A 19,295-nucleotide genomic window follows, 5' to 3' on the forward strand; every position below is an offset into this window, starting at 1 on the left:
CCGACTGCCGAGGCCAAGAGTAACAGCCGGAAGTTTTGGGCCAAAAGGAAGAACAAATCGCTTCGAGGGGGGAATAAGAACACAGCTACTACATCTACACCTCCTACTACCATTCCTTCTGGTGTCCCAATTGTCCCTACACCAGCCAGGCAATATGCCCGAAACCTACCGAAATGCTATGAGTGTAGCTTTCATCATCTGGGTAGTTGCCGACCGTTACACTATTATAAGTGCAACAGGAATGGACATACTGCTAGTTACTGCAGGATCCAGATCCAACACATTTCTTCAACCACCAATGTCCAAACCTCGCAGATATGCCACCTATGTGGCGTCATGGGACACTTCAAGAGGGACTGTCCATCGGAGAAGGACAACGGCAAATCCGGAGGGGTTTGACCTCAGAATGCAAAGAGGCAGTTAAGGACCCTAATATAGTATAGGTTCCCTCCAAATTGTCAGTATTTAGTATGTTCAAAAACATGTTTAAAACTAGTGCAACCAGAGTCTTATCTTTTGCGAGATTCCGTCCGTTAAGGGACTCTCGTGCTGCGTATACTTGTCTTTTGTAGTATACCTAGTTTCGCAGCAATAGTCTTGTAATAAATCCTAAGTACAGTAACTCTGTTAATGGTTGCACTGTTGTGTTTTGTCTGTAACGCCTTATGTTCAAATCTAATGTCTTTAGTTTCCATATGTTTCCGACTTTATCATACGACTCGAGTAAATTTTATCCTCGAAATACCAGCTTCATAAGTACATCTCTTTCTCAGAAATCATCTTTTAGCAAAGTCGTTATATCAGAACACCGAAGTCCTCATACAAGGAGTACCTTATAGTTCTTTTCCTTTCTGAAGGAATCCCCACAGTTTTACTCGTGCAGTACGTCAAGTTCAATTCCACGATTCATACGGTTGATCTATCACCGAGGAATGTATACATGAGAGTTATATATAATCAATGTTCTACAGGTTTAGAATTGATGATTCCACTTTAAATTCTTTTCCCTCGATGCGATGTGAGATTAAGGAAGAATCAGTTATTCGACTACCTTTTCAGTCTTAATTATATACGACTCATATACACGAAATTGTGATCATTGAATCACGTATGAATTCTAATATGAACTTCAGGACGGAGACTGTCCAGGAGTACGAGTAATTGCATTGGCATAGGAACAAACTTAGAACCCAATATGACTCTTATAACCAGATTGCCTTACAGTCTAAACACCTACGGAAGATACAAGAACAGCCCAGACAACACAGCGAACTACTCAACAATAGAATTAGAAGACCAGGCTTCTTACCCTTGAGAGCTCCGGTCTTATTCTTACCAGAAGTCGACAGAGTGCATTTTAGGTACCTCGACGACCGGAGATGATGGAGTGCATTTTATGTACCTCGACGACCGGAGACTTCATTAATATTTCCTTTAGAAATCGTTGTCTCTGCCTCGCATAGACGAATTGATTGGGCAAACACAAGAAAAAAAATTTCTTCAGAAATGGACCTGAGATCCGAATATCACCAGTTCGAGTGCTAGGGAAGGATCTCCTAAAGACTACCTTCCGAACTCGATGCTGACACTTCGAGTCCGTAGCGATACTCCTCGGATAGGACCAATACGCCCATATTATTCATGAGCTGAATAAGTAGAGTACGCCTTTCTTACTTGGATGAGTTCGTCATTTCTCCATATAATGACTACTTATCTACCCTCGTAGTAAGAAAGAACCCATAGAAACATTACCCTCGGAGATACTTTCCACAAAGTTCTCTGAACAAGAGTTTTGGAATTTAGAGTCAAATTTCCTGAGACACACTTTTAGTGTTGTGGAAATTCTTGAGTACTCAGTCAAATTATCCAAAACCGTTGGGAATTTGTGGGCACCGTAGTCACCTACGGAAAATTCACCAAATTTTAGGTCTTACAGACCTACTATCATAGTCCATTCAGAACTCCCCGTAAACTTCAGGAACCCTTTCGACTTTGACCCAGCAAGGGATGGCCCTTGACTGGGAAGTAAGCGAGAGAAAGAACATTTGGAATTCCAAGTGAGAGGCCAAATTCTTTAGGAAACCTCACTCTAGGAATGGCTTAATACGCTTCGTAAAGCATGGAAAGCTAAAATCCAATATAGTTAAGACCTCCGAGATTCTTACCAGAATCGGTCCTACATTTCACAAACTAGACCTACTCCGCGAACTCAGTAACGTACATTTTCCCCTTCGCGTCTCGGACTTGAAACAATATCCTTCCATTAGGACTTTTGTAATCCCTCTCGACGAGAGCGAGATTTACGAGATCCTTGCCTTCGTATTAGGACCGTAGTGACCCTCGACCGAGTGGCCAAGCGGACGAAGCAACGTCGTCGCCCATTAGTGAAGGTTCGTTGGAATACCAACTGAGAACCCGATTTCACTTGGGAGCGCGAGAGCAAATCGATTAGGAAGTTTTCACATAACGACTCGATCATTCATACATACTTCCTTGCCTAAATTCTAATTTCGGGACGAAATTCCCTTTAACAGGGGGATGACGTGACAACCCGAAATTTCCATTCTGAACAAACCATATTAAGACAATAGGGCTTAGAACAGTTTCAGTGAAATTCCAGACTTCGGGTATAAGTTTGGCAGTTTTTCAGGATTTACACTTAAGGAGATATCAGGAGAGTGGTTGCACTAGGGTTTTGTGCAACACTGTTATTCCAACACTCTGTCATATTAGAAATCATTTCGGGAATAAAAATATTTTCTGCCAAAAATATCTCAGGACTATAAATAGAATTCTGAACTAAAGTCATTCATTATTCGCATTTCCAACTAGAGAAAAGCCATTTTCTCTCTCACAGATCTTCGGGTTTTTATCCCAAATCATGAGTACCTCTTTATAGTAGTGTTAGAAAGCTTAATATGTGTTTATAACATGATTTAGAAGGCTAAATCACTATATTTAGGAGTTTACTCCCCAAGGTGTTCTTGGGCGGTAAACTCCCGAAACAAAGCCTAGACCGACCCTTGTGTTATGCTACTGCCTTAGACTCATTTGTAACTATATTAGGGACAAGAAAACATCAAAGAACCATCCAAGTTTGGGAGTTCACGGCCCAAGATGATCTTGGACCGTGAACTCCAAAATCATGCACAAAAGGGTGCTTTTAAGGCACCTAAAGCATTGGACATTTACTAGGAATTGTTCCCACTTAAATCAAGGACCAAAACACATCAAAATCACCTTTCCAAGGGAGTTTACGGCCAAGACATGGTTCTTGGGCCGTAAACATGAAAGAAGGGCACCAAAGTGTGCCTAAGGCCTTCATATGCTTGGAATAAAAGTCTAGAACCTATACCACCTGTGCAAGAGACTTGAAAGCATCAAAAAAACCCATAATTAAGAGTTTACGGCCGTAAACTCATAAATGGAGTGTTTCTATTCCTTAAACCCTTCCAAGGACTTAAACTCCAAGTTGGAATAATTCTAGGGATTATTTAACACCTTAAAACAACCAAAGACATTGAGTCTTCCAGTTTACGGCCGTAAACTCAAGAGTTTACAACCGTAAACTCCATGTGTGATGGTATATGAGGAGTAAACTCATATATGGGGTCCTTTGGAACCCTAAACACAAGTGCCTTGTCCCAGAATAGCTTAGATTCAATCCTTAGGGCTTAAAACACTTATATAAAGTGTTTATTATGTCTAGGATGTCTTAACATTATAAATTAGTAAATTGAGACTAATTGAGTGCATATATGTGTGATTATATGTTCATTAGGATTGTAGTGTGTGTACAAGTCCTCACTTGACGCCTAACAATCCTACACCGTCCAGTTTATCTAAACTACCAACTACATGTGAGTTCATACCCCTTAATCAATGGTTTAAATGAGTTTAAACGTTTTAATGGGGGGAATACAAGTAGAAAACAGTATGTTATTAAATCAATCTTATGTATTTTATAACGGTGTTTTCACTCAGTAGATTTCACATATTTCAAAAGGTGACACATGAAGTGGTTTTCTATCTTAAAATACCTTGATAACAAAAGTATTAGTTTTGAAATGCTTATTAAAATGACATCAAGTCATTCTTAATTATTTTTCAAAACTCCTAGATATCTTGCAAAAGCATTATTTTACCTTCTTGAATCAAACTATACTTATGCGCATATGTTCATATATATGTTAGAGATTATAGTTTTCACCCTTCATTTAGTTTCCAATACTCTTGGGTAGCAAGAGTGCATAAACCTACGTAAACAACCAATTACCTTTCAGTTAACTATCATAGGGATAGTTAGAAGATATCAAACATTATTACTACTACAAGGAATCACACAAGAGTCAGTTCATTCATGAGTCTATACCAATACCTTACATGATACATGAGTACACTTACTTAGGATTACATGATACATGAATATGTTTACATATACCTACCTGTTACATGAACACACTTACATGAATACCATACAGGAACACTTTTACATAGGTGCATTATCCTGTATTTACTTACCTGGATACTTGTACTTAGAACTACGAGGATGATTTAGTAGTACTTTCTGTGTAAATTATCTTTCCTATCCCGGTTCAATGGGATATCTCGGCGGGACGTACCATTCCGAACCCCACTGATTAGCACCAGTGGTCGATGACCATCTACGGAGGTCTAAGGTTACTACTTATACTAGGTAGATCGATAACCGTGGTTAACCCCTCCACGTACTTGCTGCTGCTACAAAGGACAAGTGGACAATCTTCGATTGTTCATAAGGTTATACCTTTCGCTTATTGCGATGTTGTGTTACTCCTAGTACCCAGCGATGACACTTACATTAATACTTGTTCTGGACAATCTTCGGATGTTCATTAGGATACATATTTCGCTTAATGCGATGTTGTGTTAGTCCTAGTACCCAGTGACAACACTTACAGTAGTACAACTTACATTAATACTTGTTATGGACAATCTTCGGATGTTCATTAGGTTACATATTTCGCTTAATGCGATGTTGTGTTAGTCCTAGTACCCAGTGACAACACTTACAGTAGTACATTTTCCTGTTTACTTTATTTTGTGATACTTTCATATAATTGATGAGTTAGACTAAGTACTTTAGTACTAAACAATTGAAGGAAAAACTATCATTTGACTTACAAAACATTCGGGTCTTGGTGGAAGACTACATTATCATAACAAAACATTCGGGTCTTGGTAGAAGACTACATTATCATACAAAACATTCGGGTCTTGGTATAAGACTACATTATCATAACAAAACATTCGGGTCTTGGTAGAAGACTACATTGTCATAACAAAACATTCGGGTCTTGGTAGAAGACTACATTTCATACTTATAGAATGCAAGGGATTTTATAGGGTTTTTCATACTTACATCAACATTTTCATTAAAGGTTTACATGGCCGTCATAATAGATTTTCATAAGCCAGACAATGACACTTAAATACTTATGAATTCACCAGCTTTAAAACTGATACTCGCTTTCAAAATAACTTGTATTCTCAGGTCATCAGTTAGACAGGTGCGATGGCCAGATTTTTGAGAAGATGGAGCACAGACAAGACTCGCCTTATTTTGATTATTCATATTATTGTTGTACATTATGAAATAATACACATGTATTAAAACTTTACTTTTAATGCAATGGATGATGTTGTTGCTTGTTTACTATTTTACACTGTTGTGATACTGTACATGACGTTCTCCACCCTGAACGTTTCCGTCGTTCGTGGTTTTGGGGTGTGATAGAAGGAGCTAAACATGAGACAACGACGATGTGTTGAGCTACTCAGTGATTACGAGTGAGAAATCTGCTACCGTCCCGGGAAGGACAATGTGGTGCCAGTTGACCTCAGCTGAAAAGAGTCCTCAGGTTGTAGAGCGAGGGCATTGACTATGACTATCCACTCCCATTTATCCGCGCAAATCAAGGAGGCTCAGGTGGAAGCCTTAAAACCAGAGAGCATGCCGGGTGAAGCCTTGAGATGAATGGAAAGAACCTAGAGATCAAGGGAGACAGAGTCTATAATTTCATGGACCGGATCTGGACCCCAAAGTTCGGTGGTTACAAAGAGGTTATATTGAACGAAGCTCACAAGACTAGATACTCCGTTCACCCAGGTTCAGACAAGATGTACCTCGATCTCATGAAACTGTATTGGTGGACGAACGTGAAAGCAGAGATCGCTACCTTCATGGGCAAGTGCCTGACTTGTGCCAAGGTGAAGGTCGAATATCAAAAGCCATCAGGTCTACTCCATCAGCCAGAGATACCTGAGTGGAAGTGCGAAAGTATAACGATGGATTTTATCACCAAGTTACCCAGATCTCCGAGTGGCATGATACCATTTGGGTAATTGTCGATCGGTTAACGAAGTCCGCCCACTTCCTGCCAATCAAAGAAAACTTCAAGATGGAGACACTCATACGGATCTACATTCAAGAGATAGTTTGCCTTCATGGGGTACCTGTATCCATTATCTCCGACCGAGATAGCAGGTTTACCTCGAGATTCTGGCAATCACTACAGAAGGCTCTTGGAACTAAATTGCAATATGAGCATGGCTTATCATCCGCAGACTGATGGACAGAGTGAGAGAATAATTCAAACCTTGGAAGATATGTTGAGAGCCTGCGTCATCGACTTCGGCGTGTCATGGGACACTCATATTCCTTTGGTTGAATTTTCCTACAACAACAGCTACCATACCAGCATGAAGGTTGCGCCGTTTGAAGCCCTTTATGGCCGCAAGTGCAGATCCCCTCTGTGCTGGGCTGAACTGGGTGACACGCAGCTAGTCAAGGGTCAAGTCCCCGACAGCACTGTCACTGTTCCTGAGATTATTCTAGAGACGACTGAAAAGATCGTGCAAATCCGAGAACGGTTGAAAGCCTCACGAGATAGACAAAAGTACTACGCCGACAAACGACGAAAACCCTTGAATTCCAGGTCGATGACCGTGTCCTTTTGAAGGTCTCACCATGTAAAGGCATGATCCGTTTCGGAAAATGCGGAAAGCTAATCCCAAGGTACATTGATCCATTCGATATCCTTGCTAGGATCAGTTCCGTAGCATACAAACTCCAGTTACCCCGAGAACTCAGCAAGGTCCATCCTGTCTTCCACATATCGAACCAAAAGAAGTGTCTGTCCGACGAGACACTTGTGATTCCTCTCAACGAGATTGATCTGGATGAAAGTCTATGTTTTGTGGAAGAACCTTGAAATCATGGACCGTGAAGTGAAATGTACTAAGCAAAGTTGCATCCCGATAATGAAGGTCCGCTGGAATGCCAAGTGGGGTCGTAAATTCAGTTGGGAGCATGAGGATTCAATGAAGCAGAAGTCTCCTCATCACTTTCCAAGTTCATGATTGTACTCTATTCTTGAATTTCGGGACAAAATTCCCTCTAACGGGGGGATGATGTGACAACCCTAAACTTCTGTCTTGTACCTTAGTCAAATTCTATCAATGTTAAACTCGTTTCAGCTATCTTTAGCATTGTTTTAAGCATGTCTCAATGATCTAAAGCCTTGTACAACCAAAGTTTGAATTAGGGATGGGTTGGTTTAAGATTTAGGGTTGCAAATAGGCCAAACACTCCTTCAAAAGGAGTGTGTGGCCGCACAACCTAGTGTATGGCTGCACACATGAGTGTGTGGCCACACACCTGAGTGTATGGTTGCACACATAAGTGTGTGGCTGCACACCCGATTATATGGCTGCACACATAAGTGTGTGGTCACACACCCGAGTGTATGGCTGCACACATGAGTGTGTGGCCGCACACTCGTGTATGGCTGCACACATGCGTGTGTGGCTGCACACCCGAGTGTATGGCTGCATACATGAGTGTGTGGCCGCACACCCGAGTGTATGGCCGCACACATGAGTGTGTGGCCGGACACCCTAGTGTATGGCTACACACATACATGTGTGGCTGCACACCCGAGTGTATGGCTGCATACATGAGTGTGTGGCCGCACACCCGAGTGTATGGCTGCACACATGAGTATGTGGCCGCACACCCGAGTGTATGGTGCCACACATACCCTAATGACCATACACCTCCTTTGTTTGATCACATAAGGCCCCGAAAAGCATTTCCAGGTATTTATGGAGGTTTCCCGTCATGTTTTGTCATGAAATACCTAAATCTAATACATATATGTGCTATTATATGTTACTAGGATCGACGTGAGTGCGAAACCTCAATTAACACTTAACACTTGTAACCGATCATTCGCTCGAATCATCTGTCAAACGGTGAGTTCATACCCCTACATTTTCTGTGTTTTTAATGTTTTCACGGGGGAATACAAGCCAAATTAAAAGTATTTTACAACGATTTCCACGTTTAATAACATATTTGGATATTTTATCTCTTTTTGTAATATGTTGAGCATAAGGGAAACTACTATTTTGGAAATCTAACTTCATAGATTTCAGAAAGGTTTTTCAAAGCAGCTCTATATCAACTTTAATAAACTATAACGGGTATAGTTTGGGATAACCCTCTAGGCATCTCTACTTAATCTGATTTCATAAAAGAATATGTATAAACTATGGCAGATTTAGTTTATGTTATATGTTTTTGTCATAAATATAAATTACATTTATTCAAGGATAATTACTGTTTTATGCTGAATTCTCGCTAGTAAACTAGATTATACATAATTGCGAGGCGCTACTTCAATACTGTACCCTTAGTTGTATAGTGATAAATCCTTTTAGTATAACCAGAGTCGCCTGGAGGGAGAGTGTGAGAATTGTGAATAGATCTATTCGGGACTGAAAATCCCACACCAGAACTGCTAGCTACAGTGAGGCGGGCACGCCTAGGGTGAACAAATGTCATTTAGCTTAATGCCTGAAGAACGTTATAAAGGTCTCTCGATCATATCAAGTATGGTTATACGACTCACAAAATAAGTATAAACTAACTTTGTTTACGGAATCTATTCTTCATTTGTTTTATTTTAAGTAATAAAACTAATTTTATATATATGCTGATAGCAATCAAGGATTTCTAAACTGGCATCTCGACCTCTAGGACGAATAACATGTTTTTAGGGAAAATATAGGATTTTCCCAGGATCACACTAGCATTTCTAAAACTGATGGTTTGCATTCTATCGCTAGATACTCTTTCAACACTACCTATCATAAGAAGATATAGGATTTTCTTGAGGAACACTTTTCAAAAGAATCAAAGAACATTTTTCTCTAAAAACTAAATGCTTATGAACTCACCAGCTTTATGCTGATATTTTTCAAACTACTTGTATTGCCAGGGAATTAGTAGACAGGTACTTCCAGGAATTTGATGAAGCCGGAGCAATAAGACTCATGTTTTCTATATTATACATATTTTTGATGTATTTAAAACAAGTTTCAAACTGACGTAAACATTTTTCATATTTGTATTCAATGTTTGGTTGTGTTTACTATGCTTGCTATACAAATGTTGTGATACTACGCATGACGTCCTCCACCCCGGAACGTTTCTGCCATCACGGTTTCGGGGTGTGACATTCTCCAAAGATGGTGTTAACTTCGTTCCAAACTCCATGGGCACCTTTACTTCTGAATCACCCATCATGCCAAACTTCGATAGCAAAGACTTCGTGTAGGCCTTTTGATTGATAAATATGCCTTCGGGTCCCTGTCTAATATTCAAGCCAAGAAAAAAGTTAATTTCACCCATTGAGCTCATCTCAAACTTAGTCCCCATCAACTTCCTGAATTCAGCTGTTAGGCTGGGATTTGTGGAACTGAAGATGATGTCATTGACATAAATCTGAACGATCATTAAATGGTCATCTTCTTTCTTATGGAAGAAGGTTGGGTCAACCCAACCTTGTTTAAACTTTGACATTTTTAGAAAACGAGTAAGGGTTTTATACCATGCTCTAGGAGCTTGGTTCAACCCATAGACGAATTTATCAGGAATATAACAGTGATCAGGGTACCTTGCGTTCACGAATCCTGGTGGTTGCTCAACATATAAGATCTCCTCTAGTTTACCATTCAAGAATGCGCACATGGCATCCATTTGAAATACCTCAAAGTTTTTATGTGCCGCATATGCCAGAAAGATTCTCACTGATTCTAACCCGATTTCACTTAGGAGAGCGAGAACCAATCGATTAGGAAGTTCCCACCTCATGACTCGATCATTCGTACCTACTTCCTTGCCTAAATTCTAATTTCGGGACAAAATTCCCTTTAACAGGGGGATGATGTGACAACCCGATATTTCCATTCTGAACAAACCATATCAAGGCAATAGAAGTTAGAACAGTTACATTGAAATTCCAGACTTTGGGAATAAGTTTGAGTATTTCAGGATTAGCACTTAAGGAGATATCAAGAGAGTGGATGCACTAGGGTTTTGTGCAACACTGTTATTCCAATACTCTATGATATTAGAGTTCATTCCGGGAATAAAATATTTTCTGCCAAAAATCCAAGGACTATATATAGAAATCTGAACCATATTCATTCATTAGTTACATTTCCAACTAGAGTAAAGCCAAATTCTCTTTCACGGATCTTTGGGTTTTCATCCCAAATCATGAGTACTTCTATCTGGTTATATTATACAGCTTAGATTGTGCCTAATAACATCAAAATTGGATCAAAACCCCAAGATTTGAGAGTTTACCCCCCAAGAACACTTGGAGAGTAAACTCTCTTTTAAGGACAAAGTGTGCCCAATGTCCCTCCAAACCTTGGAAATGAACCTTGAGACTACCCATAGCTGGTTTAGACATCCAAAACATTAAGAATCAAGGATTGAAAGTGAGTTCACGGCCAAGGATGTTCTTGGGCCATGAACTCCATTTTTAAAGTGCCAAAATGCCCCAAATGTCTTCCTTAAGCCAAGAGACTAATTTAGACATGTACCCTAACGAGTTTAGGACTAGCAAAGACCCTTAGAACACCAAGAGTAAGGTGTTCACGGCCCAAGAATTTCTAGGGCCGTGAACTCCAAACAATAGTGCCAAATGGTCTTATAAACTCTTCTAAAGCCTTGCACACTAGCATAGTTTAGTTCCTAGTTAAATTAGGGACTTGAAAACACCACAAACACCCTCCCAAGGGAGATTACGGCTGTAATCTCCATGGGATTTGGTCCATGGGTCGTGAACTCCTCAAAGGAGTTAAAAAGAAGCTCAAACACTTATTTTAGCCTAGATTCACTTCACCACTTAAGTTGTAATAGCTTTGAGCTTCATTTAGAGCCCTAACGGAGAGTTTACAGCTAGGAGTTTACTCCCCTGGGCCGTAAACTCCAACACACATGGTCTTTAGACCATAAACTTCCATATGAGGTGTTGCACTCCTTTGTTGCAACCCATTAGCCTCCTAGCACTTGACCAAAGCGTTTTCCTTGCATTAGGATGTTTTTACATGTTTAATTAGTGTTATAATAACTAATTGTTTATATACATATGTCTTCATATGTAATTAGGACCATTGTGTGTGTCTAAAGTCTTCCCTTGACACCTAGCAGCCCTACCTCTTCAGTTCATCCGTATCACCCACAACAGGTGAGTTCATACCCCTTAATCAATGTTTTAACTGTTTTTAAATGTTTTATGGGGGGGTACAAGTAAAATCATGCTAGTTATTATATCAATCCCTTGCGATTAATAAACAACATTTAAATGATTGGCTACTCATTAGCCGTTTTACCAAACAGTTTCCTTCAAATGATTTTCATAAACACTTCTTATGTTTAAAACTCCTTATTAAACTATACATTTTATTCTGTATGTTTCATTTCAAACTTATTTACAATTGTGTTTTAAACAAATATTTCTTATACTAAACTGTTTTATCAAACCCATACCTTCAAACCGTTTTATAGATTGACATCAAGTGGATCTTTTCTTAGATAATAATTAGGTTCAAAGGTTTTACAAAACTTATTTTATGCTTTTATATTATAAATTGCATTCCTATATATGTATAGTTATATAAGAAATGTTGAAAGGACTTAGGAAGGCTATCCACAATATTTCCTTTTCCTCGATTTGGATGTGGTCTGGTGAGATATCGGGTACACGTCCGAAGGTCGTTTAAATATTAGTTATATATCATGTGTACATATATAGTCATAAAGGTCCTTCCAGTTCATCCAATGTCCTTGGGTAGCAAGGGTATACATCCATGTCCATACGTACCAGTTAGATTACTAGTAAACTACCATATGGCTAGTTTAGGAAGATAATAGAACTATTACTAGAACGCGATATCATAAATTGAGTCAGTTCATTCATGAGTCAATACTTTCTAGAACATTACAGCTAGAACATTACGGTACATTACTATACATGCTAGATAGAGAAAACATACATTCTAGCTAGAACATTACAGTACATTACTATACTTGCTAGATAGAGAGAGAACACACATTACAACTAGCACACGTAGAACATTTCAGTACATTACATATACATAGATATGTTGACATAATTGTGATCCACTGTATCGGAGCATGCCTTCAATGTCATGGCCGGAGTTGTAGCCATAGTCTCTTGGAGGGAGATCGTGAGTTTGCGTATAGATCTATACTGGATTGACTATCCTACACCTTGCTGCTAGCTACAGCCGGACCTGCAGGTCTACGGGTGCCAAACGTCATATCTTTTTACGACCTACATTTGTCATTGTTACCCAGTCGATAGTATGGTACAATTAATTACATGATGCCTTAATATAAATCCGGTTTAAGGTAGTTAGTACAACAGTAGTTCTTATAGCACTACACTACAGTACTACATTAATTTTCCCTTTACATATATTTAGTGATCTTTTCACTTAAACATTAAATGTAAAAACTGTATTTTGTTAACGATAGTTACACTTTGGAAAATTACAAACTTTTACAAGAAACGAACAATTAGAATAGTTAAGTCTTGGTAGAAGACTACATTCAGAGCAGTTAGGTCTTGGTCGAAGACACCCTTATATAATAGTAGGAATCATAGGGATTTCTAGGGTTTTTCAAATGTTTACAGTTGTTTTACATATATTTTCCATACTTACGATTCACATACATTTTAAATACTTACAATTCATATACATACAAACTCTTACATACAAATTAAGACACTAAAATACTTATGATCTCACCAGCTTTAAAGTTGATACTCTCTTTCAAAATAACTTGTATCCTCAGGTCAAACATAGACAGGTACCGATGCAAGGTTTAGGGAAGATGGTGCTCGTTCAAGACGCATCTTTCATTTTGACTTATTCTTTAGTGTTTATCATAATTTGTCAGAACACTTGTATAATAATTATATTATTAATGCAATGGATGATGTTGTTGCTTGTTTACTACTTTTCATTGTTGTGATACTGTACATGACGTCCTCCGCCCCAGAACGTTTCCGCCGTTCTTCGTTTTGGGGTGTGATAGATTGGTATCAGAGCATTGTTTATAGTGAATTAAGTATATCAACCCATAAAAGATATACGAACCATAAATACATAAGGTATTAAAAATGCTCTGACCAAGAGTTTATACTTTAAATAATAAAACTTTTAATAAAGTATATGTGCCTGCATTCATACTAAAATCAGTGTCACTAGGACAGTACAAAAGAATTACGATTGTTGGGCAACACAGGTGGACTTAGAGACATATGGTCAAAACTAGGAAGATATAGCCTGATCAACTATATTATCCGAGGGTTGACTAGCATGTGCCTAAGTGTAGTTGTGTGGTTGCAACAAGTCTAAAATCTTACCAACCCTACCACAATGAGAACAGTAGAACATAACATTAAACTTAAAATACTATATGAGTATTTGGTATTGATGAGTTGAAAAACTCTTTGATCGTTTAGATCTTATACAGGTTAATCAGACTAATGCAAATAGAAATATCAAACACGAGAATGAATCAAAATAAGTTGAATGATTCAATTGATTCACGCCTCAGCAGAGCTCGATTAAGAACTTCCGTTGTAGAGGCTTTTCAGGGTTACAATCAATAAAAGGTATTCGCTATGAATGATCGACTCCAAAATCTTACGTACAAAGATGCATGCAAGCATCTATAAATACTAAACCCTAATAAATAAATCACAGATGGACAGGCCCAATCCGGATACAAAATTGGACTATGAACCGAGCCCAAGACACAACACATAATGGACCCTACAATCTCCCCCTTTACGTCAATTGGAGCGAGACCCTACTTTGGCTTGCTGGATCCTGCTGCAGGAACTTTCTTCGTGGTATCGAACAGACGAGGAATGATGGCAAGAATGGTTTGTCTGAAACGAATGTACCACTGGATCATATCATTGAAATAGTTTTTGTCATCTTCAGAATTCTGCTTGCACCGATTAATGATCCCCAGAACATGCTCCAAACACAAAGTGGTATATAGATGCTTGTCAGCCAAGGCGAACAGACATTTTTGGCCTTCATCCCTGGTGAACATGACTGAGTTTCGCTTTGGATCAATCCTCCCATCTGCATTTTATTGAAATCACTTGCAGAACCAACTGGGGAGATGGTAGGCTTCTTCTTGAATACACTAGCAATTTCCTGATCCATCTTAGCAACCTCCATGATGTAGCAAACTAACATCCTTTTGAAGTGATCTATGATCAGCCCATATTCAGCTTCATTGGTGAGGAGGATGTTATGCAGGATGATCCAATCGTGTGGATCTAGGTTAGGAAGATCAGCAAGAGAAATGGCATGTTCGGCTTTAGCTGACCCCCTCAATACTTTGAACCGGACATTAGTGAAGTTACCCTCCCGAAAGGGTTTGAGGACCCGAACGTTGACGATCTTCTGTGCACTCCACGTCTGATATTGAGGCTGAGCAGACCTCAGATAGAAGTCAATAAGCTCCCTATCGACCTTCGGGTGAGAATGAGGGACTCCAGCAACGTGACAAAATGCATGAAATATAAAGGCCTTTCGGGTCAAGGGCATGTCAAACTGAGAGTCGACAGAATTAACCCTGTCTAAGGAGATAACAGGTTCAAGCCAGAGCATGATGGGGGTATCGATAGCTTCTTTGATAAGCTTCTCGAGAGTCCATGGAGGGAATAGGGTTTTTCGACTTTCAAGGAGATCATGAGCCTCATTCATCTTCCTTTTGTTTTCTTCTACCTCTCTAGCGATCCGAGCACTCATGTCTGGATCCTTATCCCTGGCCTATTTCTTCAAGAGATCAGCAATGGTCTTTTTGTCATCATCGCCATCACTGTCATCCAGAGCCTTTTTCCCTTTATCTTGAGCACCCGAACCTAAAGCATGACCAAATCTTCTTGAAACGCGAAGCGGTTTCTGAGTTGATATGCGTGTGACAGTTAGCAACCCCTATGACTACGCATGAGAGAGAAAAACGTTTCCATTTTGCACGTCTTCCCATCAAATACCTTTTTGAATTCCTGAAACCTTTAGTCTCCCGGCTGAGTCATCATGTTATCTTTAAAATGAGTTGTCTTCACTAAATAAAAACAAGCACGTAGATAAACCACAACATCCCTTTGAGAATATAGCATTAAAAACCAGAGCTATAAAAATACCTTGTAGTGAACCAAATCAGACTTTTGGAAAATCAAAAAGATTTTCGTGCATAGAGTGTCAAAGATGAAGAAATAAAGCAACATATATGTGGGAAATTGTGATGTCAATATAGACACGAAACATTGGATCCCGGGCACGAATCTCTTCCTTCAAAGTCAAGAGAGAATTTAAAGTGTTTGTGTGGTTTCCTGTTGAATTACAATCAAGAACTTGTTAAGAAGTGTTGAAAGGCATCTTTGAATGAGGTTTAGAGGGGTGGATTTCGCTTCAGTTCAGAATTCCAGATCTTGACATAAGATAGAAACCGAATAAAGTACTTGTGAGACCAATGTGGTCTGTTGAACAAGTTGGTTTGGACAGTATTTTAGTGACTTGTTGAAAATGCTTGGTGTGAAATCTCAAGAAAATATGAAACTGGATTCTATGGGAAGAAATATTATGGTATGTAACAATTTCATAAGAATCACACAAAAAGAAAAATAGAGATTTCATGGTACAACCACTTGGGTGGATTCGTTAATTCATGAGTGAAAGCTAGAGCAAATTTAATTGTTCACCGTCAATGCATAGTGGGTATTGAATTGTGGGTTTCACTTAGCACGTAGTGCACGAAGCTAAGATCACAAACACAGAGATTGTGTAACCATAAACCTCAGTGGTAATTTCTGAGAGTCTCAAGGGTTACATGTATAAACCGAAATATGATGGAGAAAAACGTTTGAGGTGGTGTAAAGAAACTGAAGTACCTCTGCTATAAAAAATAGTGACCAAGCAGAAAACTCTTAACTCATATGAGAAAAGAGTAAGGTAGCTCATGATTAGAATAAATGTAGCAGCCTAATTGAGAAGACAAGGTTTGTACATACCCAGTCAATAAGGCTTTATTCAAAATTAGTTAAGGCTTTGGACAACATGCAGCAGCATGCTTCTAGGGACACTTAGCTAGTAAAAAGTGTGAGAATGATACCTGCCCCATTGATATTCCATAAACTGTGAACATAAACTGAAGTAGAGACAAAAAGAAAGAAAATATTTTTGGAATTTTTTTGATATTTTTGTAAAGAGAAAAATAAAGCAAACCAAACAAACAAATTTCAAACCGAACCAGAAATGGACCGAACGCTCGGTTCATTTCGGTTCTTTAAAAAAAATATTTTTGGATTTTTGGAAAAAAATTGTACAAAAGTATACAACCAAAGATATCACCTTTTTGAGATAAGCGAAAACAAGTGCAGTAGGATCGAACCTGAAATAGACCGAGAGTTCGGTTCATTTCGGTTCCTGTGTGAACCGAGCCCGAAATAGACCGAGCGTTTGGTTCATTTCGCTTACAACTTTTAGTTTTGAAAAGGCGTTTTTGGAACAGACTCCGATTCCATCATACCTAGGCCTTGTAGGATTTTATTGAAACTTGCTTTAGGAAGGGCTTTGGTGAAGATGTCGGCCAGTTGATCATTGGTTCGAACAAAGTGAATTTCTACGTTTCCATCTTCCACATGATCCTTAATAAAGTGATACCTCAGTGCTATATGCTTTGTCTTGGAATGTTGCACTGGGTTATGACAGATCCTAATTGCACTTTCTGAGTCGCAATATAGTGGGATCTTTTTCATATTGAGTCCGTAATCCCGGAGTTGGCTTTAGATCCAAATCACTTGAGATGTTCAGGATGCAGCTGCAATGTACTCTGCTTTAGCTGTAGATAGAGAAACACATGTTTGTTTCTTAGATTGCCAGCTGACCAATTTCTCGTCGAGGAATTGACAACCTCATGTATTGCTTTTTCGGTCAAGACCACATCCTCCTAGGTCTGCATCTGAGTAGGCTTGAACGAAGAAACCTGAGTTTGAGGGATACCAGAGACCGAGAGAGGTAGTTCGCTTCAAATACCGGAATATATTCTTCACTTCCAGCATGTGTGGTTCACGAGGATTTGCTTGGAACCTGGCACAATAACACACTGAAAACATTATATCGGGCCTGCTAGCTGTGAGGTACATCAGGGAACCAATCATTTGGCGATATAGCGTTATGTCGACTGCCGGTTTTTCCAAAGATGGTGTGAGCCTGGTGCCGAACGCCATAGGGACTTTGACCTTGGAGTCTCCCATCATGCCGAATTTAGCAAGGAGAGTCTTTGTATATGCTTCCTGGTTGATAAAGATGCCATCGGGTCCGTGTCTAATATTTAAACCAAGGAAAAAGTTAATCGGACCCATTGAGCTTTTCAAATTTAGTCTCCATCAACTTTCTGAATTCAGCTGTTAGGCTAGAATTCGTTGAGCCAAAGATGATATCATCGACATAGATTTGAATGATCATAAGGTGGTTACCTTCCTTTTTACGAAAGAAGGTTGGGTCAACCGAACCTTGTTTGAATTTAGACATCTTTAAAAACTTAGTTAATGTTTCATACCATGCCCTAGGTGCTTGTTTCAGACCATAAACAGCCTTATCTAAGATGTAGCAGTGATATGAATGCTTTTCATTTACAAAACTAGGAGGTTGTTCCACGTACACGGTTTCTTCAAGTTCCCCATTCAGAAATGCGCACTTCACATCCATATGGTAGACCTCGAAATTTTTGTGTGCAGCATAGGCAAGAAATAATCGAATGGATTTCTAGCCTTGCTACCGGAGCGAATGTCTCTTCGTAATCGATTCCTTCTTCCTGGCAATATCCTTTCACCACTAGCCGAGCCTTATTCCGGATCACATTTCCCTCCTTGTCCATTTTGTTTCTGAACACCCATTTGAGACCGAAAACCGAGGCATATTTTAGTGTTGGAATGAGTCTCCAGACCTTATTTCTTTTTAACTCATTGAGTTCGTCTTGCATTTCCTGAACCCAATCAGAATGATCGAGAGCAATATTGACGGTCTTCGGCTCTATTTTGGAGATGAAAGAATTAAACATGCAAAATTATACTTTGGAGAATAAAGCAGTTTGCTTCACCTTTAGTTGTGATCGAGTTAGAACCTTTTCTGATGCATCACCCACTATTTGAGATACAGGATGATCTCTGGTCCATTTGGTGAGAGGAGGATAATTTGGATCATAGGATGGATCCAATTCAGCATTTACCATTTCTTCCAACTCTGATTGAACATCATCGTCATAGTGCATATCGGAATTCTCCCCCTCGACAGATGATTAACCATATGGATGTGAACTAAGAAGTCTTTCTTCGTCTGGGCTTTCGGGCTGATCCGGACTTTCGGTTATCACTGGACTTTCGGGTGCTACAGGACTTTCGGGTGCAACTGGGCTTTCGGGTGCTACAGGACTTTCGGGTGCGTCAAAGATTGGATTCTCCCCTGGATATGTGAGTCCTGTTGATTTGAAGAAAATTGATTATCCCCCTCGACCGAAGTACCGCTCTGGGGAGGTTTGTTTCAAACTAGTTCTTCTTCTCCCATTTGTTTGGCTGCATCTTCGACAATCTTCTTAAGGTGATCAATCTTGTTGTTTGCTGCCGTGGCCTCAGATAGAGTAGCTTTCTCAGGTTCATCAAACAAATCCATGAACTGGTCAAAGAAATTGGCGATCGATGCTGTGACTTGACCTGTTTGAGAGAAAATCTCTCCAATTGCTTCTTCGGTAGACTTCAGCTTCTTGACGTAATTGTCATCGAACGTCACATAATAGGTTTCTTCAATTCTTTTAGAATGCTTATTCAAAACCCTGTATGCCTTTG

This window comes from Lactuca serriola, chromosome 7, assembly GCF_051521515.1.
Source record: "Lactuca serriola cultivar US96UC23 chromosome 7, Lser_US96UC23_V15, whole genome shotgun sequence".
Lineage (NCBI taxonomy): Eukaryota > Viridiplantae > Streptophyta > Magnoliopsida > Asterales > Asteraceae > Lactuca > Lactuca serriola.